Source organism: Petaurus breviceps, unplaced genomic scaffold (genome assembly GCF_028583685.1).
Source record: "Petaurus breviceps papuanus isolate PSGF00001 unplaced genomic scaffold, PetGlider_PUasm1.0 90897, whole genome shotgun sequence".
Classification (NCBI taxonomy): domain Eukaryota; kingdom Metazoa; phylum Chordata; class Mammalia; order Diprotodontia; family Petauridae; genus Petaurus; species Petaurus breviceps.
The window spans coordinates 3,268,481-3,281,337 of NW_027187374.1; the positions used below are offsets into that span (position 1 = coordinate 3,268,481).

Sequence of the window (12,857 nt, forward strand, 5' to 3'; positions counted from 1 at the left end):
AAGAAAAATACAAATTAAAGCAACTTCAAGGTTGTTCCTCAGATCTAACAGAATGCAGAGATGACAAAAGGAAAGTTTCAAATGAGTTGTGGGAAAATAGGAAAACTAGTTTATTCTTCTTGTATCTATGTCAATAGATACAAACCCAGTCAGTTTCAAAATGTGCCCATGAAGTTATGAAACTATGGTTACTCTTAGTTCTAGCTATAGATCTACTAGGCCTATACTGCAAAGAAATCAAAGAATGAGGAAAGGGATCTATATGTGCAAAAATATTTATAATAGCTCTTTTCATGATGGCCAAAAATTAGAAAGGGATTTCTAAATTGGAGAATGGTTAATAAAATTATGGTATATGAGCATATAGGAAAATTATTGTCCCGTAAGAAATTACAAAATGGCTAATTTTAGAGGAAATTTTCAAGATCTTTATGAATTGTTGCCAAATGGAGTGACCAAAATTAATAGAAAAATTTATAAAATATTATGACACTATAGAGAAAAGTAACTTTGAAAGAGTTTAGAACTCTGATCTATACAATGATAAACTGTGAATCCAAAAGACTGAAGATGAAGCATACCACTCACCTCCTGACATAGAAGTGATGAACTTAGACTATAAATAGACACAAATTTTCAGACATGGCTAAGGTAGGAATTTGTTTTGTGGTACTAATTTGTGTTAATGACTTTATTAGGTAAATTTGATTTTTTGTTTATTTTAATTTGCTCAATGGAGAAGGGGAAAACGTTGGAAAGGAAAATTATTATTATTATTATTATTATTACTATTATTGCTCTTTGGAGGGCAATTGGGGTTAAGTGACTTGCCCAAAGTCACATGGCTAGTAAGTGTGCCAAGCATCTGAGGCTGGATTTCAACTCAGGTCCTCCTGAGTCCAGGCTGGTGCTCTATTCACTGTGCCACCTAGCCACACTGGAAAATTAATTTTTAAAAATTCTTTTCAATTGAAAAAATATGACAGACTATTTGTTAAACAGAAAATCCACAGTTGAAGAAATGGTATTTATAGCATTAAGTCAAGTTTTGGTGGACATCTATCTACAGCTCAAGTCCATGATCTGGATGAAATTTATAGCAAATGAAATTGAAAAGGAGTAGTTGGTCAGGTAGGAAGAAAACATAGAGAAAATAGTGCCACAAAACCTAGAAAAACAGTATTTAGGAGAAGAGAGTGATTAAGCGTGTTAAGTCTGCAGAAGTTAAGAAGGTTCTGCAGGTTCAGAGTGACTGAACTGCTGATTCTCCTTTGATTTTGGTCCCCTGCCTTGGTTTATTCCACTCAAAGTTCATGTGCTGGTCAACAGGTTAAAACTAATCCCCTACATTGTTCTTGGGCTCAGAGCCATTGCAGCTATGGTTCTGGAATTTGCTCTTTGTTCCTTTCACAGGTGGAAGCCCTACTTCCTAATGGTCATTCTCTACACTGGAACTGTGACCCAGAACTGGGTAATAGTTGACAGAACTGACAGACAGTACCCATTCATGCTTCCAGTGCTAGTACAGGGATTCCCTGAGATTTTTTTCTGCCTAGGTGTTTCCTGACCTGTAGTTCTATCCCCTTTCATCTCTACATGCTAAAATGCTTTCCACTGCTTCCGCAAAGTCATGCTGTTGAGCAGAGTTACTGGTCAAACATCACCCTAGCTTCTGTAGACTTCTCTATTTTGCTAAGCTGCTTTGGGTTGGGGGGAAAAAATGACTCACTGTGGGTTTTTCTTTTATTTTCTTTAACATTTTTATTTGAAGTTTTGAGTTCCAAATTCAATGCCTTCTCCCCTTTCTCCCCTTACCTGTCCCATCCCAGGGAGATTAAATGTAATCAAATATAGGTTATACATATGCGATTATGTAAAGCATTTCCATATTCAGATAAGAGAAAAAGTGAAAAAAATAGCTTGTTTCAGTCTGTATTCAGTGAATATCAGTTCATTCTCTGGAGAATGATAGCATGATTCATCACTAGTCCTTTGGAGGGGCAGCTAGATGGTGCAGTGAATAGAGCACTGGCCCTGGAGTCCAGAGGACCTCAGTTCAAATCTGGCCTCAGACACTTAACATTTACTAGCTGTGTGACCTTGGGCAAGTCACTTAACCCTAATTGCCCTCCCCCCTGCTGTCCAAAAGCAAAAAAAAAAAATAAAGGGGCGGGGGTTGAGTCATTCATTAGTCCTTTGGAATTGTCTTGGATAATAGCATTGCTGAAAAAATCAAAATCATTCAGAGTTTTTCTTCAAACAATGTTTCTATTATTGTGTGCAACATTCTTCTGGTTTTGTTCACTTCACTATGCAACAATTCATGTAAGTCTTTCCAAAATTTTCTGAAATCTGCCTTCTTGATATTTCTTATAGCATAAAAATATTCCATTACAAACCACAGCTGGTTTAACCCTTCTCCAATTGATGGGCATCCCTTTCACTTCCAATTCTTAGCCACCACAAAAAGAGCTGCTATAATTATTTTTGTATGAATATATTATCCCCCCTCCTTTTAGGAGTGTCTTTGAGATATAGACCTACCAGTATCATTTCTAGATCAAAGGGTATGTACAGTTTGGTTGCCCTTTAGGTAACATTCTAAATTGTTCTCTAGAATGGTTGGGTCAGTTCACAATGCCACCAAAAAGCATTAGTATCTCAGTTTTCCCACATCCCCTCCAACATCCAACATTTTCCTTTTTTCGTCATATTAGCCACTCAGTGTGAGGTGGTGCCTCAGAGTTCTTTTAATTTGCATCTCTCTAACCAATAGTGATTTAGAGCATTTTTTCATATTACTAGAGATAGCTTTGATTTCCTTATGTGAAAACTGCCTGTTTATATCCTTTGAGCATTTATCAATTAGGCAATGACTTGTATTTTATAAATTTAACTCAGTTCTCTATATATTTGAGAAATGAGGCCTTTATCAGAAATATTTGTTGCAAATTCCCTCCCTCCCCCAATTTTCTGCTTTCCTTGTAATTTTGGGTTGCATTGGTTTTGTTTGTGCAAAAACTTTTAATTTTACTTAATCAAAATTACCTACTTAACATTTTGTAATGCTCTTTGTATCTTCTTTGGTTCTAATTTCTTCCCTTATCCACAAATCTGACAGATAAACTATTACATGCTCCCTTAATTTGCTGATGGTATCACCCGTTATGTGCAAATCATATACTCATTTTAAATGGCCTGATCATGGTATACAGTATGAGATGTTGATCTAAACCTAGTTTATACCATATGGTCTTCCAGTTTTCCCAAAAATTTTTGTCAAATAATGAGTTTTTGTTTCATAAGCTTGGGTCTTTGGGTTCATGAAATACTAGATTACTTTGGTCATTTACTAAAGTGAGAACCTGAAAAGACCTTAGCATAAAAGGGTCAGGGTCTCCCATTGCACCCTGGGCCATCTCCAGTCATCCTGATGAATATCTGGCCACTTGAATCAGATGACTCTGGAGGAGAAAATGAGGCTGGTGACCTTGCACAGACCTCCCTCATTCAAATTAAAGTCAACTTCAAGTCATGTCATCATCTCTCTGATTTCATGGTCCTCTTTGAGAACAAAGGACAAACAATTTGTACCTAATTTGTTCCATTGATTGACCACTCTATTTCTTATATCAGATTGTTTCAATAATTAACATTTTATAATATAGTTTGATATCTGGTATGGTTAGACCACCTCCTTTCTAATATTTTGTCACTGATACACTTGGTATCCTTGAGTTTTTGTTCTTCCAGATAAATTTTATTATTCTCTTTTCTAGCTCTATGAGGTAATTTATGACAGTATGATTAGCATGGCACTGAATAAATTGATTAATTTAGGTAAAATTGTCATTTTTATAATATTGTCTTGGCTTTCCCAGGAGCAGCTGATATGTTTTTCCAATTGTTTAGATCTGACATTATTTGTGTGAAAAGTGTTTTATAGCTGTTTTCATATAGTTTCTGCATTTGTAGACTCCCAAGTATTTTATATCATCTACAATTATTTTAAATGGAGTTTCTCTTTTTATCTCTTGCTGCTGGACTATATATATGATTTATGGAGTTATTTTATGCCCTGCAACTTTACTAATGTTGTTAATAACTTCAAGTAGTTCATCAGTTGATTTTTATAGGATTCTCTAAGTATAACATCATATCATCTGCAAATAGTGGTAGTTTTGTTTCCTCACTGTCTATTCTAATTCCCTTAATTCCTTTTTTTATTTCATTGCTATAGCTAATATTTCTAATATATTCAATAATAGAGGCGATAATGGTCATCTTTGTTTCACTCCTACGAGTATTAGGAAAACTTCTATCTTATCCCCATTACAGATAATGCTTGCTGATGGTTTTAGATAAATATTATTTATCATTTTAAGATATATTCCCTTTATTCCTAAGCTCTCTGGTGTTTTAATAAGAATGGGTGCTGTATTTTGTAAAAAATGAGATAATCATAATCATATGGTTTTGTTATTGATATTGTCAATTACGTTAACATTTTTACTTATATTGAACCAGCCCAGCATTCCTAGTATAAATCCCACCTGATATATTAATATAACCTAATTTTTGCATCAAAATTCATTAGGGAAATTGGTTTATAATTTCCTTTCTCTTTTCACTCTTCCTAGTTTGGGTAACAGCACCATATTTGTGTCATAAAAGGAATTTGGCAGGACTACTTCTTTGCATATTTTTCCAAATAGTTTAAATCATATTAGGATTAATTGATCTTTAAATGTTTGATACTATTCACTTGTGAATCCATCTGGTCCTGGGTACGTTTTGTGGGATTTGGATTTACTTTTGGGATTTGTTTTATGAAGTTTAGATTCAGTTGAAGGGCCACACTTGAAGACCTAGAGGCCCACATGTGGCCTTGAGATCACAGGTTCTCTACCCCTGGTGAAACTCCTTTTTTTGTTGTTGTTTTGCTTATTTTGCTGCCTTTTTTGTGACTTGGTGTTTTCATGTGAGAGTTGGGCTCTGGTCCTGCACTGTCCCAAACTTTTTTGTACTGGGTCTTTGGGTCTTACTGCTGGCTTCCACTGAGCTTCAGGGTTTAGCTGCATGCTTTCTCTGGATGGTAGACTTCCCTTCTGCCTTATACTGGTGTTAGGGCCTCCCTGTTTTTTTCCCAGGGTGTAGGGTTTAGCTGCTAGCCTGCTCTAGGGATGAGGTCATGCTGCTGGGTTGCTATAGTAGCAATCTTTCTGATAGTTGGTGCTAGAGTATGAATTTTATTGATGGTCTTTTGCAGGGGTGGGGTCATACTGCTGTATTGCTAAAGAGACAGGGTCTCTTTGCTGGTAAGAGATGTGGGGCAGGGTCACACTGTTGGCCCACTCTGGGGTGGGGGGCTTTATCACATGTCAGCAATGGGATCAAGACCTTGCTCATGGCTTATACTAGCAGGGGTGGGGCCATCTTAACACTGGAACTTGATGACTTTTTCTTGACTTTCTCAATCAGAACTTAGTCTGATATAGTTTTTGTTGTTGTGGAGGAGATTGTGGAAAAACCAAAGTAAAAATGCTACTTCTTATTCTGTCATCTTGACTCCATCCCCATTCTGTAATTCTTCTCAAGTTACCAAATTCTATTCTTAAATTAAAAAACTCTGACATACTCTCTCTCACTTATAAGATTAGCTAATATGACAAGAAAAGAAAATGATAAATACTGGAGAAACTGTGGGAAAATTGGAACACTAATGCATTGTTGGTGGAGTTGTGAACTAATCCAACCATTCTGGAAAGCAATTTGGAACTATGTCCAAAGGGCAACCAAACTGTTCGTACCTTTTGATCCAACAATACCACTACTATCTCAGAGAGATCATAGAAAAGGGGAAAAGGATCCACACACACAAAATATTTATAGCAATTCTTTTTTATAGGGGGAGATAATTGGACATTGAGGGGCTACCCATCAATTAAGGAATGGCTGAACAAGTCGTGGTATATGAATATAATGAAATACTATTGCTAAGTAAAAAATAATGAGCAGGCAGATTTCAGAAATACCTGGAAAAACTTATATGAACTGATGCTAAGTGAAGTGTGTAGAACCAGGAGAACATTATACACAGCAATATCAACTTTGTGCTATGATCAATTACGATAGACTTAGCTCTTCTCATTAACACAATGATCTATGACAACTCTGAAAGATTTATGATGGAAAATGCTCTCCACATCCAGAGAAAGAACTATAGACGCTGAATTTAGATTGAAGCATACTATTTTCACTTTTTTTTTCTTTCTCATGGTTTTTACTTTTTGTTCGGATCCTTTTTCAACAGCATGACTAATGTGGAAATATGTTTAATATGATTGTGCATGTATAACCTATATCAGATTGCTTGTTGTCTTTAGAGTGGTAAAGGGAAAGTAGGAAGAGTGAAGGGAGGTAGTTAGGGAGAAAAAATTTGGAACTCAAAATTTTATAAAAGTGAATGTTGAAAACTATCTTTACATGTAATTGGAAAAAAATACTATTAAGTTAAAAAAAACCAGATGCTATGCTATTTTTTCTTTTGATTCTTAACTTTATTTCTTGCTATTATTTGCTATTAGGTAGCAAAACTGTAATTCAAATCCAGGGACCCTTAATTCCCAGCCAGAATAATCCTTTGTTCCCCACCAAATAATATGATGTCACCAAAAGTTTTTATTAAAATTTTTATGAAAATTTTTGATTTCAAAAATAACATCAATTTATAGATTTGGGAAGCAATTTTAGGAGGTAGTGTGGCAGAGGAGACTGACTCCTTCCTAAAAGTTAAGAAATATCAAATTGGTACACATTAGCAAAAGCAGTAAGTATTGTGGGGGGGAGGATTGCTCAGATAACCCTTAGCTGTTAGTAATCACATATAGAACTGTGCTTACAGGCACATAGTTGCCTACATGTAATATGACCAGAAATTCAATTGAAAAAGCATTTATATCTTTACTACACTCACATAGTATATACAATTCCATTCTTATAATTTCACCACTTTGCTAATCAGCCATCTTCTTTATAATTTAACCATTTTTACTGTGGAACACTAGTCTTGGGGTCCTACTGGATTGGTGGTTGAATGACTCATATGTCCCATTTTGTAGATGAGCTCTAGTCTCACTTTATTGTTCCCCAGTCATCTTTTCAATAATTATCTTGTATCATAAATATAAGCACTATCTAACCTTGTCAATATTTATAGTAAATGTCTATCATGGTGAATAAATATGTTTTGATCCAAGATTGTTTTAAAGTATGTATGAAAAAAAAAGCCTTGAAAGTTATGTGGTTACTTCTATGTTAAAAAAAACTACCTGATTCATTATGTTCAAATATCATGATGTTAGAAAATAATAAAAAGAAAGAGAGATTGACTGCTCCAACTGCATCTTGATGTCCCCAACCAATATAATATACTATGGACTTTCTCGGTCTGTTGATAGTGACAGAAGTCTTGTGGTCAAGCAACCTGGTATATCTTGACCCTCTGATTCTCTCCAAAGAATAGCTGCTAAGTCAAATTATCCACACTTAGCCTCTTCCTGTATCAGTGGATCAGGTGTCAGGCTTACCTTCCTGGAAAAATTTCTTGGCTATTGACACTTCTTCTCTTGCCAGTAATTTACCTTCCATATCAAAATTAAATCAAATCATGACTTAGTCATGACTGGTATTCCAATGTGATTCATTGTTGACTTCTTACTTTGCTTCAGTTTTGTAGCACTGAGCTATGGGAGTACCTAGGTTATCCAGCTTTGAAGCAGATAACTCTAGGAACTCAGTGCTTTTATATTCGACCCTTCCTTCATTACTCTCTTACTTGTTAAGGGAAACTTGTTAGATAACATTAATGACCCATGTCCTCTGGCCATCAGTGAAGCTTTTGGTGTATGACCAGTTGTCACTTGACAGCAAGAGGGTCAAAACTGATATAACTCCATTTTGAGGCACTTAGAGAAATATTAAAAATGAAAATAGGAGATATAGCAAATTTTAGCAGTTCGTGATGATATAATTTCTTTATTTCATGCTAATGGCTCATGGAAATTCCAGGCAGCCCAGAAAATTTATATAAGTAACACCTTGCAACACCTCGATAACTAAAGCATTGGAAAGATCACACAAGGAAAGTGGTGAACCTACCCTTCTACCAAACTAAAAAATAGGAACCCTTCTGGCATACATCTAAATTTTTCTATTATAATCTTTCTGCACTCACAAGACTGAAATCTCTGATTAACATGCTCATAATGAATACAATTTTTCTTGGGAAAATAATCAATCTGACCCTTTCTAATAATGGCTGGCATTTCAATTACTATATATGTAGAGTTGCCATGAACTCTTTGACTCTTCTAGTAGCAAATTTTTATGAATTCTTTAGAAAATATGATGAAAAGCTTTAGAATGCCACTGATGACCTAAATTAGAAAAATCCTAGCAATGTTTAAATATTTGGCAATTTTTTTGAACCCTTGTATGACTTCAGAAGTTGTTTCACCCCTCAATGACATTGGGGCTCAATTATTTTATATAGTGATCCATCTTCTGATAATCCATGGAAAGCATGATCCAACTTTAAGCTAATACATCACCTAATGAAAAAGTTCTTAAGCTAGTATCTACAAACCTTTTGTTTAAAACTTGAGGTTTTTTATTGACAGATTTGGTTACATTTGATGACTGTGACTCTCCACAAGAAACAGACAGTCCTTCAGCCCCTTGTATAAAGGGGGCCAGAACAAGGCACTAAGATGTTTAGCAGCAACGTGTTCCTCTTCCCACACCTGAGTCTTGGATGATGAAGTTTTTGTGCCCAGGGATCATCCCTGTTGAGTTAGTTAATGGAGGAAGGGTTCAGGGCACCCCAGAACAAATCTGACATATGTTCCTAGGCAGAAGATGCCCTCAGGGCTAGGTTAGTGGGCTTCATTGAGCTGTCTTGCTATATCCAGATCTTCTCAGCTCCCTTGTTCAGCAGAAGGTTGGCAAGACTAATACCCAGGTTTTCAGTTGCCCTTTAGGCTCCCTGAGATACATTCTGAGCAGTGATTCCCACCTGCTGTACATCATCCTTTGGGCCATCTTCATGCTGGGCTAAGACACTGATGATTGTCTACAAGGTTTACTTCAGACTCTCAGAGCTGTCCAGACTCCATATTCCTCCAGTCAGGGATAGCTGCCAGTCCTTGGGAATATATGGGCTGACACAGGCATGCTCCAGCCTCCTTCCAGGTGCCTCAGGAGAGTCCTCTCAGCAATGCATCAGAGCAAGATCTCAGGATAAAGTAGCACATGAACCAAATCCAACACTTCCTAGTCCTTGGCTCTGACCTCAACACCCAGGGCTCCCTAGGCCACAGCATACAGGCATTCTTCAAGGTACAAGAGCTGCCCTATGCAACTCTGCCAACCTATACATTGCAGTTCAGCTACTGCCAGGATGATGGCACTAAATTCCTGCTGATCATCCAACTTCCGAAGCCTAGTATTGAGATTCCATCTAATACTTTTGAATTCCAGATGTGGAAATTTCCTTTGCAACTGGGCTGCTCTATGAAGGGAACTGGTCCTTTACCAGGGCATCCAAGGTCTGCCCAGTATATTTAGAGTGGAAGATAACAGAATCATAGGGCCTCTCCTGCTTGCAGACAGCACCAATAGTGAAGGCTAGGGGCAGTACAGTGGACAAGTCCTATAGGGAATGTACAAACAAGTCCACTTCATTCTTTTCCAAGGTATATTCCAGCTCCTTGGTGAACAGGCTTTTCTCCCCAATCTTAGAGAGTGCAATATCCAGGATCTTGTCCCCAGTGATGGACACTGCAATTATTTCAAACTGCAAACTAGGGGAGAGGTGCTTCAGCATTGCCACCACACTGTCAGTTTGTATCCTTGTCAGCTGGCTCTTGAGAGAACCCACAAAGGTCAAACTCCTTTTTTTACTTCAGTTGAAACATAATTTTGCTCCAGATCCATAGTTTAATGCTATGTGTATTCTTCCATTTCCGATGTGTTTCAAATAAACACCAGATTGTTAGATCCTGGTTTCTAATCAAGTCCATCATGCTCTTTTGTGTCTTTATGGGTGAATTTATATTTATCACATGTATTCAAAATTATGATTGCTAATTTTGTATTTCCCTCTATCCTATAATCTTATATTTTTCCCATTTTTCTTTTCTCTCTAAGAGCCTTCCCCCACCTTCTCACTATTCTGTCCCCTAATTTACTCTCCTTTTTTCTTCTGTTTTCCTTAACTAATTTCCATCTTATTTTCCTGATAGGTAAAATTTATTTTAATCCAACTCTATGTATGTATGCATTTTCTCTTTCACTGATTATTACTTCAGCTTGGAATGACTTTCAAATGTTGCCCACTCCTCACTGTTCTCTATTTGTTGTTTAGATTTCTTATGCTCCCTTTTATGTAAGATAAACTCCATTCTTCCTCTCCCTTACCCCTCAATAACCGCACTGAGTTCCTCTTCCTTGCTCTATTTGTCTTTTGAGATCCAAAACATAACAGAATCACTCCTGGATGGTCTGTCTAATTAGATTCCCTCTATGATGATGAGTTCTGAAGGTATACATGTAGCATTTTTTCCATATAAAAATGTAAGTAGTTTAACCTTATTTAATTCCTTATCATTGCTTATTCACATTTACCTTTTTTATGTCTCTTGACTCCTTTATTTTTATAAAAAAAATCTGCTGAGTTCTGTTTTTTTTTCTTTTCATCAAGAATGCCTAGAAATTCTCCATTTCCTTCAGGGCTCATTTTTCTTCCCTGCAGGATTATACTCAGTTTTTCTGGGTAATTTATTCTTGGCTGTGAGCCCATATCCTTTGCCTTCTGGAATACTATATTCCAAGTCTCTCTACTATTTTGGTGGTTGCTAAATTGTGTGTGAACCTGACTGTGGCCCTCAGTACTTGAATTCTTTCTTTCTAGCTGCTTACAAATTTCCTTCCCCCATCTTCTCCTTTACCTGAGATATTTGGGTAAAAGCAAAAGACTATAGTATTCCTGGGAGTTTTCCTTTTGGTGTTTCTTTCAGGAGGTGACCAATTGATTCTTTGCATTTCTACTTTGTCCTCTAGTTCTAAGATATCCAGACAGTTTTATGATTTCTTGAACTATGAGATCAAGTTTATTTGTACCTGGCTTTTAGGTAGTCTAATCTCTCCTTGATATTTTACAGGTGAGTTGGTATTCCTATGAAGTACTTGATATTTTCTCCCACGTTTTTAGGCTTTTGACTGTTTTAATATTGTTGATGTCCTGTGGAGACATTAGCTTTTATTTGTTTGATGTTAATGTTCTTTTATAAAATGTTATTTATCTTTAAAAAATTTTTTTGAAAATATTGAATTCTAGATCCTCTCTTTCACATCCACTGAGAAGGCAAGCAATATGATTGTCAATTTATACATATTAAATAATGCAAAATGTATTTCCATGTTAGCCATATCAGAAAAAAAAAGTGAAAAAATTATGCTTTAGTTTGCACTAAGAGTTCATCAGTTTTCTCTCTGGAGGTGGATAGCATTTTTCATCATGAGTTCTTTAGAATTGAATTGGATCATTGTATTTATTAGAGTAGCTAAGTTTTTCCCAGTTGAACATCATTACATTATTGCTGTTACTGCATACAATTACCTCCTGATTCTGCTCACTTTACTTTGAATTAGTTCATATAGGTCTTCCCATATTTTTCTTACACTACCCCCCCATCATTTCTTATAGCACAATACTAGTACTCTATTACATGCCACAATTGTATGCCACAACAATTGTATGCCACAATTTGTTCAGTGATTCTGCAATTGATAGGTATCTCCTTGATTTCAAATTTTTTACGACCAACAAATATCTGCTGTAAACATGTTTTATACATTTTAGATCCTTTTACTTTTTCTTCAATCTCTTTGGGGTATAAACCTAATAGCAGTATTACATATTTTATGACTACTTAGATGACTTTGATTTTTTTTCTTCAGAAAACTCCCTGATTGTATACCTTGATTATTTATCAATTGAAAAATATCACTTATTTTGACAGATTTGATTCAGTTTCCTATATATGTGGTAAATAAAGACTTTATTAGAAAAACTTGCTGTAAGATATTTTGATATTATTTCATTGTCTATGGTACTTTTTAGTAAAATATTATTATTCTGGTTCTTTCTTTTAATTAGGTATAATTTTGCTTTTGCTTTGTCTGAGACCATGATTACTAACCCTGACATTTTTATTTTAGCTGAAGCATAATAGATTCTGCTCCAGCCCCTTATTTTAACTGTCTGTGTGTGTGTTTTCATTTTCAAGTGTCTGTCTTATACACAACATATTGTTGCATTTATTCTAGTTTCTAATACATCCTTCTATCCACTTCCATTTTATGGGTGAGTACATCACATTCACACTCACAGTTATGATTACTAACTGTCCATTTCCCTACAACCTATTTTCCTCTGTTACCCTTCTCTCTCTTTTTATCTTGTCTGTCCTCTAAATTCTGCTTTGCTTCTGACTACTGCTTCCCTAAATCTGACCTATCTTTTCTAATCCTCCCTCCTTCCTCTTATTCCTTACTCTTCATGCTTCTCTGTTGGAGAATATGGCATTCTATACCAACTCTGTGTGTGTGTGTATGTATGTGTGTATTCTTCCCTCTTTGAACTAATTCTGATGAGAGAGAGGTTCATGTATTTACCACCACCCTTCAAGTTTTCCTCCACTGTAAAAGTATTCTTTCTGTACCTCTTTATGTGAGATAATTTTATACTTTCTCTCTCTCTCTCTCTCTCTCTCTCTCTCTCTCTCTCTCTCTCT

The 12,857-nt window shown here is 35.9% G+C and overlaps 1 protein-coding gene and 1 pseudogene across 1 annotated transcript in view; both read right to left on the minus strand.

Moving 5' to 3' along the window:
* The window catches only part of DSCAM (DS cell adhesion molecule), an 870,593-nt gene that overhangs the window by 509,878 nt on the left and 347,858 nt on the right, over positions 1-12,857 (minus strand). The window lies entirely within an intron of this gene.
* Positions 8,937-9,923, minus strand: LOC138151319 (porphobilinogen deaminase pseudogene; annotated as a pseudogene).